The sequence below is a fragment of the Oncorhynchus kisutch genome, unplaced genomic scaffold (genome assembly GCF_002021735.2).
Source record: "Oncorhynchus kisutch isolate 150728-3 unplaced genomic scaffold, Okis_V2 scaffold1394, whole genome shotgun sequence".
Taxonomy (NCBI): Eukaryota; Metazoa; Chordata; class Actinopteri; order Salmoniformes; family Salmonidae; genus Oncorhynchus; species Oncorhynchus kisutch.
Window position 1 is genome coordinate 50,001 of NW_022263339.1, and position 12,409 is coordinate 62,409.

Here is a 12,409-nt window from a genome sequence, read left to right on the forward strand (position 1 = left end):
CCTACTCATTCAAGGGTTTTTCTTTATTTTAACTATTTTCTACATTGTAGAATAATAGTCAAGACATCAAAACTATGAAATAACACACATGGAATCATGTAGTAACTGAAAAAGTGTTAAATCAAAATATATTTTAGATTCTTCAAAGTTGCCTTGATGGCAGCTTTGCACACTCTTGGCATTCTCTCAACCAGCTTCATAAGGAATGCTGTTCCAACAGCCTGGAAGGAGTTCCCACATATGCTGAGCACTTGTTGGCTGCTTTATCTTCACTCTGCGGTCCGACTCATCCCTAACCATCTCAACTGGGTTGAAGTTGGATGATTGTGGAGGCCAGGTCATCTGATGCAGTCCTCCATCACTCTCCTTCTTAATCAAATAGCCCTTACACAGCCTGGGAGGTGTGTTCTGGGTCATTGTACTGTTGAAAATCAAATGATAGTCCCACTAAGCCCAAACCAGATGGGAGGGTGTATCGCTGCAGTATGCTGTGGTAGCCATGCTGGTTAAGTGTAACTTGAATTCTAAACAAATCACTGACAGTGTCACCAACAAAGCACCATAACACCTCCTCCTCCATGCTTCACGGTGGGAACCGCACATGCAGAGATCAACCGTTAACATAATCTGCGTCTCACAAAGACACGGCGGTTGGATCCAAAAATCTCAAATTTGGACTCATCAGACCAAAGGACAAATTTCCACCAGTCTAATGTCCATTGCTCGTGTTTCTTGGCCCAAGCAAGTCTCTTCTTCATATTGGTGTCCTTTAGTAGTGGTTTCTTTGCAGCAATTAGACCATCATGGCCTGACTCACACAGTCTCCTCTGAACAGTTGATGTTGAGATGTGTCTGTTACTTAAACTCTGAAGCATTTATTTGGGCTGCAATTTCTGAGGTGCAGTTAACTCTGCTGCGGAGGGAGGATAAGTTCCTTAGAGGTAAGTCTGGGTCTTCCTCTCCTGTGACGGTCCTCATGAGAGCCAGTTTCATCATAGCGCTTGATGGTTTTTGCGACAGCACTTGAAGAAACTTTCAAAGTTCTTGAAATCTTCCGGATTGACTGACCTTCATATTTTAAATTAATGATGGGCTGTCGTTGGTCTTTGCTTATTTGAGCTGTTCTTGCTATAATATGGACTTGGTATTTGACCAAATAGGGCTATCTTCTGTATACGACCCCTAACTTGTCACAACAACTGATTGTCTCAAACGCATTATGAAGGAAAGAAATTCCACAAATGAACTTTTAACAAGATACACCTGTTAATTGAAATGCATTCCATGTGACTACCTCATGGAGCTGGTTGAGATAATGCCAAGAGTGTACAAAGCTGTCATCAAGACAAAGGATGGCTATTTTTGAAGAATCTCAAATATAAAATATATTTGGATTTTTTTAACAGTATTTTGGTTGCTACATGATTCCATATGTGTTATTTCATAGTGTTGATGTCTTCACAGTTATGTAGAAAATAGTAAAAATACAGGAAAACCCTTGAATAAGTAGGTGTGTCCAAACATGTATTAGCATTTATTATTCTAACATTCGGTAAACGCTCTCCCAACGTGGTCACCTGCTATGCTGTGAAGGAAACACACCTGTCAGCCCAGGAATAAAGGTAATGTATCATCGTGATAAAATAGGACTTTCGTTATAAATATCATCAATAACTATTATTATCACCCTAACATTAGGTGAGCGTTCTCCCAACGTTGTGAACTGCTATGCTGTGAAGGACACTCTACTCCCCCCAGTCCCGGAATAACAAGTTCATTAGGCGGAGAGCGGCGCCCCAGGAATTCAAATCCCCCCCCCTCCGACCCACCGCCGCACTCTGATTGGCTGCCTGGCTGCCGTGCTCTGCGTCGGCACGGCGATGGGGCTCGTTAGAACCCTGCAGTAATTAAGAGCTGTTAGAAAGTGAATTCTCCCAACGCAGATTAGGAAATTAAACTATTTACTGATTACATATTAATACACACACAACAATGGGGCCTGCCATAAGCTTGGAAGGCCACCGAGGAATTAATGGCTGTACTTCATTACCATAAACAATGGAAGCATAGAAAGGCAGTTTTATGCCACTCTCTCTTCTGTAATGTGCCTGATATCAGAAGACACTTGACAATTCTTGTTCAATTATCTCTATTATTCAATGTGCTGTGAACTGCCTCCCAGTAAATAAATTAACCACCCCAATTACTTTGTATTCATCTGGGGAGAACCACCGTCTCGTACCGCGTAATAGAAAAAGAGAAAACCGGTGCAGAACTCAGAAAGCATTGCTGGGGGAAGAAACTGGGGAATATGGGGAGAGAGAGGGAGGGGGAGGAGAGAGAGGGAGGGAGAGGAGAGAGAGGGAGGGAGAGGAGAGAGAGGGAGGGAGAGGAGAGAGAGGGAGGGGGAGGAGAGAGAGGGAGGGAGGGGGGAGGAGAGAGAGGGGGGGAGGAGAGAGAGGGGGGGAGGAAGAGGTGGGAGGGAGAGAAAGAGAGAAGGGAGAGAGAAATGGAAAGGAGAAAGAGAGAGAAATGGAAAGAAGAAGGAGAAATAAAGAGAGAAAGGAGAGAGAAATGGAAAGGAGAAGGAGAGATAAAGAGAGAAAGGAGAGAGAAATGGAAAGGAGAAGGAGAGATAAAGAGAGAAAATAAGAGAGGCAGTGAGAAGGGGAAGAGGGGGAGAGAGAAATGGAAAGAAGGAGGAAAAGATGGGGGGGAAGAAAACGTGTTGAAGCAGACAGAGGAATGAGTCAACGGTCTCTTCTGATCTGACCACAAGCCCAAAAGCACTCCACGAATCCTACCCCCCCCCCCCCCCCCCCCCACACACACACACACTCGTTAACAGAACAGTTGGCTCCATAACCAAGTTATTCAGATGTTTTCAGACCTCTAAAGTAGTCTGATGTCAAGATGAGTCTACATGCCATGCTATGGCCCTTCTTAAAGACCCCCCACATGGGACAGGACCATCTAGACAGAGCCTGCCATGCTATGGCCCTTCTTAAAGACCCCCCACATGGGACAGGACCATCTAGACAGAGCCTGCCATGCTATGGCCCTTCTTAAAGACCCACCACATGGGACAGGACCATCTAGACAGAGCCTGCCATGCTATGGCCCTTCTTAAAGACCCCCCACATGGGACAGGACAATCTAGACAGAGCCTGCCATGCTATGGCCCTTCTTAAAGACCCACCACATGGGACAGGACCAGCTAGCCTGCCATGCTATGGCTCTTCTTAAAGACCTGGGACAGGACCATCTAGACAGACAGGGCCTGCCATGGGACAGGACCATCTAGACAGACAGAGCCTGCCATGGGACAGGACCGTCTAGACAGACAGGGCCTGCCATGGGACAGGACCAGCTAGACAGAGCCTGCCATGGGACAGGACCAGCTAGACAGAGCCTGCCATGCTATGGCCCTTCTTAGGCCCACCACATGGGACAGGACCAGCTAGACAGAGCCTGCCATGCTATGGCCCTTCTTAAGCCCACCACATGGGACAGGACCAGCTAGCCTGCCATGCTATGGCCCTTCTTAAAGACCCACCACATGGGACAGGACCAGCTAGACAGACAGGGCCTGCCATGGGACAGGACCATCTAAACAGACAGGGCCTGCCATGGGACAGGACCAGCTAGACAGACAGGGCCTGCCATGGGACAGGACCAGCTAGACAGACAGAGCCTGCCATGCTATGGCTCTTCTTAAAGACCCACCACATGGGACAGGACCAGCTAGCCTGCCATGAGACAAGACCAGCTAGACAGACAGGGCCTGCCATGGGACAGGACCAGCTAGACAGACAGGGCCTGCCATGGGACAGGACCAGCTAGACAGACAGGGCCTGCCATGGGACAGGACCAGCTAAACAGACAGGGCCTGCCATGGGACAGGACCAGCTAGACAGACAGGGCCTGCCATGGGACAGGACCATCTAAACAGACAGGGCCTGCCATGGGACAGGACCAGCTAGACAGACAGGGCCTGCCATGGGACAGGACCAGCTAGACAGACAGGGCCTGCCATGGGACAGGACCAGCTAGACAGACAGAGCCCTCAGAAGGTACTCACACCCCTCCACTTTATCAAAATGTTGTTTTACAGCCTGAATTTAAAATGGATTCAATTGAGATTGTTTTGGTCACTAACCACAATAATGTCAAAGTGGAATTATGTTTTTCAACATTATTACAAATTCATTAAAAAATTAGAAGCTGAAATGTCTGGAGTCAATAAGTATTTACCCCCTTTGTTATGTGGAGCCTAAAGTTCAGGAGTAAACATGTGCTTAACAAGTCACATAGTAAGTTGGATGGATTCACTCTGTCTGCAATACTAGTGATCAACATGATTTTGTAATGACTACCTCATCTCTGTAACCCACACACATACAATGATCTATAAGGTCCCTCAGTCGAGCTGTGAATTTCAAACACAGATTCAACCACAAAGACCAGGGAGGTTTTCCAATGCCTCACAAAGAAGGGAGGGTTCCTATTGGTAGATGGGTAAATAAAAGCAGACATTGAATATCCCTTTGAGCATGGTGCAGTTATTAATTACACTGGATGGTGTATGAATACACCCAGTCACTACAAAGATACAGGCGTCCTTCCTAACTCAGTTGCTGGAGAGGAAGGAAACCACTCAGGGATTTCACCATGAGGCCAATGGTGACTTTAAAACAGTTACAGAGTTTAATGGCTGTGATGGGAGAAAACTGGATCAACAACGTAGCTACTCCACAATACGAACCTAAACGACAGACTGCTTTACCAAGAAGACAGTGAATGTTCCTGAGTGGCCAAGTCACAGGTAAATACGTGGAGATATTTATGACATTTATTTATTCAACAATGACAAGTAGGACGTCTTGGAAAGTCCGTTTTTACTTCTATATTTTACAACTGGAAGTGGGATTCCTCCCAGAAACGGTCCTTCAATCAACACGTTGAAAGTGGTGTTGGGGGAGTAGGTGGTGTAACGCCTGGCTCAGTCTGGGGAGCGCGACGCTGGCCACGCTAACGTCATGTGTTCCATTCCTGCTTTACTGTAAGTCTGATTAATGGCATCACTTCTAATTAAAAGTAGGGAGTTTAAACCATCCACTACTTAAACTGATCTGACCTGTTGAGGAGGGAAGGAGAGGAGGAGAGAGGGGGAGGGGGAGGAGAGAGGAGAGGAGAGGAGGAAGAGAGAGGGGAGGAGGGGAGGAGAGAGGAGGAAGAGAGAGGGGAAGAGGGGAGGAGAGAGGAGAGGAGGAAGAGAGAGGGGACGAGGGTAGGAGAGAGGAGAGAGGAGGAGGAGTGAGGGGAGGAGATAGGTGAGGAGGGTAGGAGAGAGGAGGAAGAGAGAGGGGAGGAGAGAGGAGTGGAGAGGAGGAAGAGAGAGGGGAGGAGGGGAGGAGAGAGGAGGAAGAGAGAGGGGAAGAGGGGAGGAGAGAGGAGAGGAGGAAGAGAGAGGGGACGAGGGTAGGAGAGAGGAGAGAGGAGGAGGAGAGAGGGGGAGGGTAGGAGAGAGGAGGGGAGGAGAGAGGCGAGGAGGGGAGGAGGGGAGGAGAGAGGAGGAAGAGAGAGGGGAGGAGAGAGGAGGAAGAGAGGGGAGGAAGAGAGAGGGGAGGAGAGAGGAGTGGAGGAAGAGATAGGTGAGGAGGGTAGGAGAGAGGAGGAAGAGAGAGGGGAGGAGAGAGGAGTGGAGGAAGAGAGAGGTGAGGAGGGTAGGAGAGAGGAGGAAGAGAGAAGGGAGGAGAGAGGAGGAAGAGAGAGGGGACAAGGGTAGGAGAGAGGGGGAGGGTAGGAGAGAGGAGGGGAGGAGAGAGGAGGAGGGTAGGAGAGAGGAGGGGAGGAGAGAGGAGGAAGAGAGGCGAGGAGGAGAGAGGAGTGGAGGAAGAGAGAGGTGATGAGGGTAGGAGAGAGGAGGAAGAGAGAGGGGAGGAGAGAGGAGTGGAGGTAGAGAGAGGTGAGGAGGGTAGGAGAGAGGAGGAAGAGAGGGGAGGAGAGAGGAGTGGAGGAAGAGAGAGGGGAGGAAGAGAGAGGGAGGAAGAGAGAGGGGAGGAGAGAGGAGTGGAGTGGAGGAAGAGAGAGGGGAAGAAGAGAGAGGGGAGGAGAGAGAGGGGAGGAAGAGAGAGGGGAGGAGAGAGGAGTGGAGGAAGAGAGAGGGGAGGAAGAGAGAGGGGAGGAGAGAAGAGGGGAGGAAAAAAAGAGAGGAAACAGGTGAACGAATACCGTTGCAGCCTCCGAGGACCATGAAGAGAGGGAAATAGAAGAAGCGAATACAACACCCCCCCCCCCCCCCCAACACTCACTCCGTGTTTACCCAAACTACATTTTGTCCATGTCATTGAGTGCTGCTACAAGGTGTTTCTGGGGACGTATCCGGGGGTGAATTCTTCTCTCTCTGATACTACCAGTATTATTGTGTCAGCTGCGTCCATCCTCCATCCTGCTGCCTCACTACCTGTCTACTATCTGATTATTTACAGGGGGCTGGCTGGGCTGGAGCTGTGCAATATCAATCTGGCTCAAGGTGTGTGTTTGTGGAAAACAGGGTGTGGTGACAGTGTGTGTGAGTGTGTGTGTGTGTGTGTGTGTGTGTGATGGTGGTGTGTGTGTGTGTGTGTTTTCCGGTAAACAACGTATCCAGCTAAGGCTACTTTATCAGCAGTGGGGGAAAAAAACCTTCAGATTGACACAATGGTATTCACTCCTACAGGGGTAGAGGATATGGAGGGATGAGGGGGAGGGGAGAGATGGAGGGAGAGGGGGATGAGGGAGAGAGAGATGGAGGGATGAGGGGGAGAGAGAGATGGAGGGAGAGGGGGATGAGGGAGAGAGAGATGGAGGGAGAGGGGGATGAGGGAGAGAGAGATGGAGGGATGAGGGAGAGAGAGATGGAGGCAGACATGGAGGGGTGGATGGGAGAGGGAGGGGGAGGGGGAGAGAGAGATGGAGGGAGACAAGGAGGGGTGGATGGAGAGGGAGGGGGAGAGAGATATGGAGGGAGACAAGGAGGGGTGGATGGAGAGGGAGGGGGAGAGAGAGATGGAGGGAGAGGGGGAGGGGGAGAGAGAGATGGAGGGATGAGGGAGAGAGAGATGGAGGGAGACAAGGAGGGGTGGATGGAGAGGGAGGGGAAGAGAGAGAGAGATGGAGGGATGAGGGAGAGAGAGATGGAGGGAGACAAGGAGGGGTGGATGGAGAGGGAGGGGGAGGGGGAGAGAGAGATAGAGGGGGAGAGAGAGAGGGATGAGAGAAGGGATAGAGGGAGAGAGGAAGAGGTGAGAGGAGAGGGATGGAGGGAGGGAGGAAGGGAGGCATATGCAACAAACAGAGATGGAGGGAGAGAGAGAGAGAGATGGAGAGAAACAAAGAGAGGAGAGATGTCTCGATATAGGAGGAGCAGTAAAATCCTTAATCCCTCCACCCTGGTGTTGCTTTCTCCCCCTCTCTCTCCCTCTCTTCTCCCCCTCTCTCTCCTCTCTCCCTCTCTCTCTCCCTCTCTTCTCCCCCTCTTTTTCCTCTCTTCTCCCCCTCTCTCTCCCTCTCTTCTCCCCCTCTCTCTCCCTCTCTTCTCCCCCTCTCTTCTCCCTCTCTCTCCCTCTCTTCTCCCCCTCTCTCTCCCTCTCTTCTCCCCCTCTCTCTCCCTCTCTTCTCCCCCTCTCTCTCCCTCTCTTGTCCCTCTCTCCTCCCTATCTCTCTCTTCTCCCCCTCTCTTCTCTCCCTCTCTTGCCCCTCTCTCCTCCATATCTCTCTCTTTTCCCCCTCTCTCTCTCTTCTCCCCCCTCTCTCCTCTCCTCCCCCTCTCTCTCCCCCTCTCTCTCCCCCTCTCTTGTCCCTCTCTCCTCCCTATCTCTCTCTTTTCCCCCTCTCTCTCTCTTCTCCCCCCTCTCTCTCTCCTCCCTCTCTCTCCTCCCCCTCCCTCCTCCCCCTCTCTCTATCTCTCCTCCCCTTTTTCCGAAGCCTGCTCTGTTGTGAGGATAAATTGTTTAGTAGCAGTAACAGAATGCTAGACCGCATCCCAAATGGTACCCTATTCCCTATAAAGTGCACTACTTTAGACGGGAGCCCTATGGGAGATCTGGTCAAAAGTAGTGCACAATGTAGGGAATAGGGTACAATTTGTGCCGCAATCCTATTCTGTTATTTCAGTTCAGGACTCAATGGAACCGAGCCCCTTGGCTCAGACACCTGTCTGTTTCATGTCTATACAAGGTTACCCACCAGCCAACGCTTTCCAACCACACCAATCAGCCTGTTTGGAAGCCAAAAGATCACACTTCTGAGTGTGTGAGTTTGTGTGTGTATGTTGGGTTAAGTGTGTGTGTGTCGTGCTCTCAGTGTGTGTGTTACCTCTTGCATTATTTTAAATGCCCCCCCCCCCCCTCTCACTAACCCCCACCAATCATCCACCTCTCCCCTTCTGCTGCATATCATTGAAGACCAGATATGTACTGGGGGAGGGGGGGCTATGCATGGCTGAGCACACTGTTCAATGTGAGCTGAGCAGGCTGGCTGGGCTCCCCCCCCCCCCACTATCAGGCTGGCTGGGGGCTCCCCCCCCCCCACACTGGTGGGACACTATCAGGCCTGGTTATCATTTCCCATGAAGACTCTCTTATCACCCTGGCCCAGAGAGGTCTCCCCTTCTCCCCCCCCCTCGCTCTCCCACCATCTATCCTCCTTCTCCCCCTTCTATCACCCTCTACTCCCACTCTCCCCCATTTCCTCCCCCCTTTTCATATCCACCAGCCAGCCCCTCGTATCGCCTCCCTCCCTCCCTCCTTCCCTCCGTAGCTACACAACATTCACTGCTTCAAAGATTCCACCCTGCATCCCAAATGGAGCTCTATTCCTTATATAGTGCATTGGGCTCCATAAAAGTAGTGCGCACTACGTAGGGAATAGGGTGTCATTTGGGACACTACAGCCTCACACACACTTCCCCCAACTCCGTGAGAGTTTGTGTGAAACGCTCAATTTGCCAAAACAGTTTTCCAGTGTAATTGGGCTTGGTACCTGTGTCCATGAGATAGCGTAGCCTCTTCTCCACGCGCGCCGCCCGGGCGTCGATGTGGCGCTGCTCGCTCTCCAGAGCAGACAGCTCCCCGACAACGTACTGACTGGTGTCTTTGAACGCCTTCTGGTAGAGGGAGAACAGAGAGAAGAGGGGACGACGGAGAGAAGAGGGGGAGAACAGAGAGAAGAGGGGGAGACGGAGGAGAAGAGAGAGAAGAGGGGGGAGACAGAGGAGAAGAGAGAGAGAAGAGGGGGAAAGAGGGGGAGACGGAGGAGAAGAGAGAGAGAAGAGGGGGAGACAGAGGAGAAGAGAGAGAAGGGGGGAGACGGAGGAGAAGAGAGAGAGAAGGAGGGGGAGACGGAGGAGAAGAGAGAGAGAAGAGGGGGGGAGACGGAGAGAAGAGGGGGAGACAGAGAGAAGAGGGGGAGATGGAGAGAAGAGGGGAGAACAGAGGAGAAGAGGGGGAGACGGAGGAGAAGAGAGAGAGAAGAGGGGGAGACGGAGAGAAGAGAGAGAGAAGAGGGGAGGACGGAGGAGGAAGAGGGGGAGAAAGAGGGGAGACGGAGGAGAAGAGGGGGAGAACAGAGAGAGAAGCAGGGGGAGACGGAGGAGAGAGAGAGAAGAGGGGGAGAACAGAGAGAAGAGGGGAGAACAGGAAGAGAAGAGGGGAGGACGGAGGAGAGAAGAGAGAGAGAAGAGGGGGAGAGACGGAGGCAGGAAGAGAGAGAAGAGGGGGAGACGGAGAGAAGAGAGAGAGAAGAGGAGAAGAGAGAGAGAGAAGAGGGAGGAGACGGAGGAGAAGAGAGGAGAAGAGGGGAGACGGAGGAGAAGAGAGAGAAGAAGAGGGAGGACAGAGAGGACAAAGAGAAGAAAGACAGAGGACAGAGAGACAAACAGAAGACAGAGGACAGAGAGACAAACAGAAGACAGAGGACAGAGAGACAAAGAGAAGAAAGACAGAGGACAGAGAGACAAAGAGAAGAAAGAGAGAGGACAGAGAGACAAAGAGAAGAAAGACAGAGGACAGAGAGACAAACAGAGGACAGAGAGACAAAGAGAAGAAAGACAGAGGACAGAGAGACAAACAGAGGACAGAGGACAGAGAGACCAAGAGAAGAAAGCAGAGGACAGGAGAGACAAACAGAATGAAAGACAGAGGACAGAGAGACAAATAGAAGACAGAGGACAAAGAGACAAAGAGAAGAAAGACAGAGGACAGAGAGACAAACAGAAGACAGAGGACAGAGAGACAAACAGAAGACAGAGGACAGAGAGACAAAGAGAAGACAGAGGACAGAGAGACAAAGAGAAGACAGAGGACAGAGAGACAAAGAGAAGAAAGACAGAGGACAGAGAGACACAGAGGGGTTAGAATTCCTCATGAAACAGGAATCACATACAGCATCAAAACATGTTAATTTATTAAACGGGGGGAGAGAGAAGAAAGGGAAGAGAGAGGAGGTTTTTGTTTTAAACAGAAGTCTTTCATTAGAAGACTGAAAAGGCACCCACGATAATGGCTGCCTTGTTGTTGCTATTGTTCCCTTCTTCTTGTTGTTGTTTTGGTCTCCCTCCCTCTTCAGAGAGCGGTGGCCTAGAGATAGACAGCAAAGCTTTACCAGAGAAGAAAGCGACTTGTATTTTAGCGTTTTAGTTCTAGTCGACACACTTGGAAACACTGTAGTCAGAAAAACTGACTAGTTCCCTCCCGACACACGCTCCTCTACCCAAAACCTTTTTCTCCTGTGATACACTATTATGCTCCCTCTTGTCCTAATTTAACTCAACCTGGTATGGATGGGGTCAGGGGTCACCCCCACGTTTACCTCTTGAGTCATTCACACTCTTCCCCATCGCCCTATTTCAGCCCACATGTCTAGTGCAGGGCTCACCAACCCTGTTCCTGGAGAGCCCCCCTGTAGGTTTTAACTCCAACCTGTTCCTGGAGAGATACCCTCCTGTAGGTTTTAACTCCAACCCTGTTCCTGGAGAGATACCCTCCTGTAGGATTTAACGCCAACCCTCCTGTAGGTTTTAACTCCAACCCTCCTGTAGGTTTTAACTCCAACCCTCCTGGAGGTTTAACTCCAACCCTCCTGTAGGGTTTAACTCCAACCCTCCTGTAGGGTTTAACTCCAACCCTCCTGTAGGTTTTAACTCCAACCCTCCTGGAGGTATTAACTCCAACCCTCCTGGAGGTCTTAACTCCAACCCTCCTGTAGGTTTTAACTCCAACCCTCCTGTAGGTTTTAACTCCAACCTCCTGTAGGTCTTAACTCCAACCCTCCTGGAGGTATTAACTCCAACCCTCCTGGAGGTCTTAACTCCAACCCTCCTGTAGGTTTTAACTCCAACCCTCCTGTAGGTTTTAACTCCAACCCTCCTGTAGGTCTTAACTCCAACCCTCCTGTAGATTTAGAACCAGGTGTGTTAGATGAGGGGTTTTCTTGCCAAGGGACCATGATACCTCACATCCAGGTTAACCAGCAGCCAATCATATATAACAAAATAATCACCACACCTCGTCTTATTACCAGGTGAATGATAACGGCTCGTAGAAGTAATCAACATGTAACAGCAACAACTAGGATGAATTAATACTATGACTAGGATGGTCTACTTTCCTTCCTTAGACGATGAGGTGATACTATGACTAGGATGGTCTACTCTCCTTCCTTAGACGATGAGGTGATACTATGACTAGGATGGTCTACTCTCCTTCCTTAGACGATGAGGTGATACTATGACTAGGATGGTCTACTTTCCTTCCTTAGACGATGAGGTGATACTATGACTAGGATGGTCTACTCTCCTTCCTTAGACGATGAGGTGATACTATGACTAGGATGGTCCTACTTTCCTTCCTTAGAGGATGAGGTGATACTATGACTAGGATGGTCTACTCTCCTTCCTTAGACGATGAGGTGATACTATGACTGAGATGCGTCTACTTCCTTCCTTAGACGATGAGGTGATACTATGACTAGGATGCGTCTCTACTCTCCTTCCTTAGACGACGAGGTGATACTATGACTAGGATGGTCTACTCTCCTTCCTTAGACGATTGAGGTGATACTATGACTAGGATGGTCCTACTCTCCTTCCTTAGACGATGAGGTGATACTATGACTAGGATGGTCTACTCTCCTTCCTTAGACGATGAGGTGATACTATGACTAGGATGGTCTACTCTCCTTCTCCTCCTCCTGCTTACTATTCCTTAGACGGAGGCAGAAGAAAAAGAGGGGAAAATGTTTATTCAAATTAGCTCACTAAAGATTCCTCGAAAAAAGACATGTATATTTAAATAAATATTTACAGCTGCTGATTCAACCTATTTTCTTAATAGGAAGAAGACCAGTGGGGAGAGAGAGAGAGAGAGGA

General features: G+C 49.9%; 1 long non-coding RNA gene across 1 annotated transcript in view; it reads right to left on the reverse strand.

The window, feature by feature from the left end:
* Nucleotides 1-9,169, reverse strand: part of LOC116366211 (uncharacterized) — a 47,943-nt gene extending 38,774 nt beyond the window's left edge. Inside the window, exon 1 of the long non-coding RNA XR_004208247.1 lies at nt 9,025-9,169. This is a non-coding gene — a long non-coding RNA (uncharacterized LOC116366211). The remainder of the gene's footprint in view (nt 1-9,024) is intronic.
* Nucleotides 9,170-12,409: the final 3,240 nt, after the last annotated feature.